Genomic DNA, 6,037 nt, shown 5'->3' with positions numbered 1-6,037 from the left:
CTGGTATCTAGGCATTTGGGATAATGATGATTGAGGTGATTATAGGTGTTGCTGTCTGACTGATCCAGCCTTTGTTGGGTGTGTGTTCTGTTCCTTGGTTTCTTCTGCCCTCTCTGGATCTTAGGAAAGTGTGATGGCCATGGGTTTCTTGTTAGGGGATTGTCCTGCAAGTGGGTGGCAGAAAGGAATAGAGATAGGCTAGGAGAGGATGCTGAGAGGGGCTGTGGGAAAGAGCTAGGGAATCCTGTCCACACCAAGAGACTGTGTTCCCAGGGGGTGGGAGGAGAGGCTCTTGCAAGGAGGTTGAAGTAGGACAAAAGCTGTATCTGGAGAGATGCAAGGGGGACCCTGGGTCTGAATGGAGAATTGGTGTTGCCAGTGAGTGGAGTTGATGACGGAGAAGGGGCACCTGAAAACAGGCTGCTAAGTCCAAGGATGAGAACGATAAGGTCTGACTGGAAGACAGGAAAGATAGTGGAAATCAGCTACCTATGGCCACCTGGTGCCTCGGGTAGAGATTATTTCTTGTTGCAGTAAAAATAAAATGGGTTCTGTTGTTACCAATCCTGTGGGGTCTCACTCTGTGCGAGCTTTCACTACGTGGGAGCTGCTCCAGTATGGAGCTGTGTGCCTGGACTCTGTCACGTGATCAGCAAGCCGCTCTCTCCATACGGTTCCCTTTTTAGGCAGTTCACTCTGCCCGCCCTAGCTGCTTCTGTCCTGGGTGGTCCACGACCACCCCAGACTGTTGTTTTCCCTCACTTTCCCTTGATGCGTTGTTTCCAAGCCTTGCACACACACATCCCAATATCTATCTTGGCAGGCTTTGTGCGTTCTACCACTATACCCTTTTTGAACTCAATTAAGTTGCCACATCAAAGAACACACCAAAATACTCTGATCCAATTGGTATGATATAATTTGCCCACCTAAATAAGTCAAATGATCCTTAAAATTCCATCTCTTTTAAAATATTTGTAACCTTATTCATATAGAGATGTGCTGAGAGGAACATCTACATCTGCTTCTATGTTGCCACTTCTTGAATCTTCTGCTTTCTCCTTCTCCGCCTTACCACAACTTTGTCCCCGCCCCAGTCTCTACTGTCCAATCATGTATCGCCTTGACATCAGCCTACAATTTCTAGGTATCAGCACCTGACAGGAAGGAATGAAGATGAACTAGGACAGAGGGATGGGAGGGTTCCAGGGGAAGCGCTGAGCTGGGTCCTTCCTAAGAGGTGGGGTCTCCAGGGAAATCTAGAGGGTCTTTAAGCAAGCATAGGGTACATAAGAAAACCCCATCTAAAAATTACAAATAAACAAATGAATAAAAACAAAAAGGTGAAAAGAAATGCTTAAGACTGGGAATTTTTTTTAATCTATCTATCTATCTATCTATCTATCTATCTATCTATCTATCTATCTATCATCTATCTCTGTGAAGCAGACTCATGTGATGTTTTGCTGAAGCAAGACTCATGAGAGAACAGGTGATATTTGGAGAGTGTATAAGTAGGACCCAACAGAGAGTGACTGTACTCTTGCCTAGCTAGTCATGAAACCGCTTCCTTGGTCTCCGGTCTTCGCTGATCTTCACTTCGTTGAGAGAGGCACGTCAGAGAACATCTCCTGGCTTTCCAGCTGGTTCTAGTTGCTCCTGCTGATTTGTGCCAGACTCGGCGGAGGCCTGGCTGTTTCTGCTGGGTTATTGTGCAATGCAGCTGCTGACTTCTATTTGGTGACACTCTTTGAACTGGATCGTTGGTATCCTGACAACAGATTGTAATTGCCCCAAAGAACGACTTCTAAACAGGTTCTGTTTACTATCTTTTCTTTCCTATCTTTGGACAGTGGGCTATACAGGGGGGTCAAAGGCACTTGAGAACTCTTATTAAAGTAAGTTTAAAAAAAAAATCTCAGTCTACATACATTCATTAATTTAAATTAAGATATTTAAAAATATCCTCATAATTAACTGTAGACATGTAAATTAATAAATACAACAAATACAGTACTTAAGAGTTAACAGAGTATTTACTATACAATAGTTTTAGATGCTGTTATTACACTAACTGCAGGTTTGTAAAATGGTCCTCTACGAGAGGTTCTCAACCTTCCTAATGCTGCAAACCCTTAATACAGTTCCTTATGTTGTGATGACCCCCAACCATAGGTTATTTTCCTTGCTACTTTGTAACTTCAACTTTGCTGCTATTATTAATTATAATGTAAATATCTTATATACAAGTGGTTTTTTTAAGCAGCCTCCATGAAAGGGTTATTTGACCCCCAAAGCAGCAGCGACCCGTGGGTTGAGAACTGTTGCTCTATGATAACATGGGATGCATGAGCATTATTCACTGACAGACGCTAAATTGTACCAAGAAGAGAAGTTGATATTATAAAGCAGACCGCATGGTGTGTGGGCTTTTGGACTGGCTTGTGGGAAGGGGGTAGAAGAGTTTGGCACTTTGGGTTAGAAATACCCTTGAATGCTGGGAGCAAAGGTTCAAAAGCCATCCCGGTGAGAGCTTAGAAATCAAAACTACTGATAGAAATAAGGACTCTGGGGGTCTGGCTTGTGAGGTTTCTAACAGGAACAAATACTTCAACAGGAACCGCGACCTTGTGGCCAGAAAGCCTTAGTGGAGTTGAATTTAAAGATGATGGGTTAATTCAATTGGGAGATGGTCAAAGTATCCGGAGAGCAATATCCTACTCTTCCGAGATTCCATACTGTGATGCTCCAAATTCTTTTAAAGGAGAAAACCCTAAGCTGAAGGAGGCAGCTAGGAGAGCATTTCTCCAGGGCCAGCACACAGGAGCTAACGCAGCTGTGGTCCACAGACTGGAATGTGGACAGGCCGTTTTCCACTTGGGAGCACAGCTTGGCAGCACCTTCCACGTTCTTTTGGTTTTGAAGTTCTAGAGAATGCAAGGTTGAGGGAGCTGGTGGAAATCACCTGGTGTGCCGGATAGGATGTGTCAGCTCCACCCAAGCTAAAGTCATCTGAGAGGAGGAAACTTCTTTTAAGAAAATGCCTTCCTAAGATCAGGCTGGAGCTTAGCTTGTAGGGCATTTCCTTGTGATTGATTGGAGAGAGTCCAGCCCACTGTGGGCGGTGCCATCCTTGGGCTGGTGGTTCGATAAGAAAGCAGGCTGAGCAAGCCTTGAGGAACAAGCCAATAAGCAGAGAGCCCCATCCCTGGCATCTGCATCAGCTCCTGCCTCCCTCGGGTTTCTGCTCTCTTTGAGTTCCTGTTCTGACTTCCTTTGATGGTGAATGTTGATACATACGGAAGTGAAAGTGAAAGAAACCCGTTCCCCTCTGTTTGCTTTGGTTATGGAGTTTTGTCACAGCAATAGAAACCCTAAGACGCCTGAGGTCAGGAAGTGTGGGGGGGGGCGCGGCAGAGTCCACATAACTCAGGTCCTCTGCAAGAATAGCAAGTGCTCTGAACTCTTGTAGTTTATATTTATATTAATTATATTTATATATCTTCCATTAGTTTATTTATTCACTTTACATCCTGAATACACGCTGCTCCCACCTCCTGTCTCTCCACAGTCCTTCCTCGCAATTCCAACTCCCCCTCCCCTTCTCCTCTGAAAGTGTGGGGGGCCCTCTGGTATCTCCCCACCCTGGCACATGGGGTCTCTGCAGGGCTAGGTGCCTTATTTCTCACTGAAGCCAGACAAGGCAGCCCAGTTATGGGGGTGGGATCCACAGGCAGGCAACAGCTTTAGGGACAGCCCCTGCTCCAACTGTTGGGGGACCCACATGAAGACTGAACGGCACGTTTGCTACATATGTGCACAGAGGCCTAGGTTCAGCCTTTGTAAGCTCTTTAGTGGTTCTCTCTCTGAGAGCCCCCAAGAGTCTAGGTTAGCTGTCTGCTAGATTTCCTGTGGAATTCCTATTCCCTCTGAGGCCCTGAATGGAAGAGTTCCCCCAACTCTTCCAAAGGAGTCCCAAGCTCTGTCCAGTGTTTGCCTGTGGGTCTTTGCATCTGCTTCAGTCAGCTGCTGAGTGGAGGCTCTCAGAGGGCAGTTATGCTTTTTTTTTTTCTTCATATTTTTTCTTTTTAAAACTTTTTTTTATGTGAGTAAACTGTTGTTGTCTTCAGACACACCAGAAGAGGGCATCAGATCTCATTACAGATGTTATGAGCCACCATGTGATTGCTGGGAATTGAACTCAGGACCTCTGGAAGAGCAGTCAGTGCTCTTAGCCACTGAACCATCTCTGCAGCTGGAAGACAGTTATGTTAGGCTCCTGTGTGCAAGCATAGTAGAGTATCATTAATAATGTCAGGGATTGGTGCTTGCTCATGGGATGGGTCTCAAGTTGGGCCACTTATTGGTCGGCCATTTCCTGCTCCATCCCTCACTATTTCTTGTAGACACGGCAAATTTTGGGTCAAATGTTTTGTGGGTGGGTTGCTGTTCTTATCCCTCCACTGGGGGTCCTGTCTGGCCACAGGAGGGGCCACTTCAGGCTTCATATCCCGCACTGATGTGAGTCTCAGCCTTTATAAATGTTCACAGTTGAGAAATATTGGATAACATGATAGGTTCCAGGACAGTTGGGCCTATGTAGAGAGACTCTGTCTCTGTCAATCCATCAAGCTAAATGCATGGGTTCATTGCCTTCTGCTACTGATTCCGGATGCAGCGTGACCAGCTCTTTCAGGTTCCTGACAGTGCGCTTTCTGTGTTATAACGGACTGCAGCCTAGAATTGGGGTTAAAATAGACCCTCCGCGGCTCTTCTTTTGTCAGGAGATATTTTTTTTCTATCACGGCAAACAGGAAGGATACTAAGGTGAGCATTGTCTGAGGATTTGCGTTATCTCGGGGCAGTGCAGAGGGCAAAGTGCAGGGACACACACATCTGAAAGTGGGGTAACCAAATCTGTTGTTTTGTTATGTAAGGAAGTTGACGTCAGCATGCAAATCAGAAGACATTTGAGCACTATAAGTCTGTCTGTCCTGTTCTTTTTCAAAGCTACGTGACAATTCCGTGTTCTTGGTCATGATGGTTTTCCCATGAGCTTGTTCTTAACAAGTGACGCCTACTGGTTTGAGACGCAGCTGCAGTGAGACTGCGGGTCAGTAGGGATGAGGCCTTACTGCCCGCCACTGTGTTTTCTATTCCCATAGAAGGGATCTGTCTTAGTCAGGGTTTTACTGCTGTGAACAGACACCATGACCACAGCAAGTCTTATAAAGGACAACATCCGATTGGGGCTGGCTTACAGGTTCAGAGGTTCAGTCCATTATCATCAAGGCAAAAACATGGCAGCATCCAGGCAAACATGGAGGCTGGAGGAGCTGAGAGTTGTTCCAAAGGCAGCTAGGAAAAGACTGGCCTCCAGGCAGCTAGGATGAGGGTCTTAAAGCCCACACCTACAGGGACACACCTACTCCAACAGGGCCGCACCTTCTAAAGGTGCCACTCCCTGGGCCAAGTATATATAAACCATCACATTCCACTTCCTGGGCCAAGCATATACAAACCATAGTAGTATATCTTTCCTTTTTTCTTCACTAATTTCTATTTGTTTCATTTTCACATTTTGTAGCATTCAATAAACAGACCATGGAAATCTTTCGTTGAAAATTTCCCTATATTATATTTTGATATAATTTTAAATATTAGTGTCTTACACATTTTGTGTCTCCAGATGTTTCTTTTTGCTATATAGAAATATCCTTGATTTTAAAAAAACCTTCTAGTGAACAAATATAAAAACCATACAATTTATTATGTTAATGCTTTCTGTTACTGGTCCAGAGTCTGAAACAGGTGTTTCTAGGTCTTTGGTTTCTCATGCAAAGAACTGAAAGAAGAGTTCACACTGATTTGCAAAAACTGCGCTTTTGATTCAAAGCAAGATTGACAGTAAGGCCACCGAGTGAAGAACTCAACAGCTCCAGTTATCATTTAGGGGCTTTCTTCTATAGGCTTCAAGAAAATAAGGAGTTTGGTCTCTAGGGGCACAGTTTGGGTGGTTCTCCATTTGATTGACAGC

This window comes from Micromys minutus (assembly GCF_963924665.1).
Source record: "Micromys minutus genome assembly, chromosome: 14".
Taxonomy (NCBI): Eukaryota; Metazoa; Chordata; class Mammalia; order Rodentia; family Muridae; genus Micromys; species Micromys minutus.
This window is presented reverse-complemented; position numbering follows the sequence as displayed.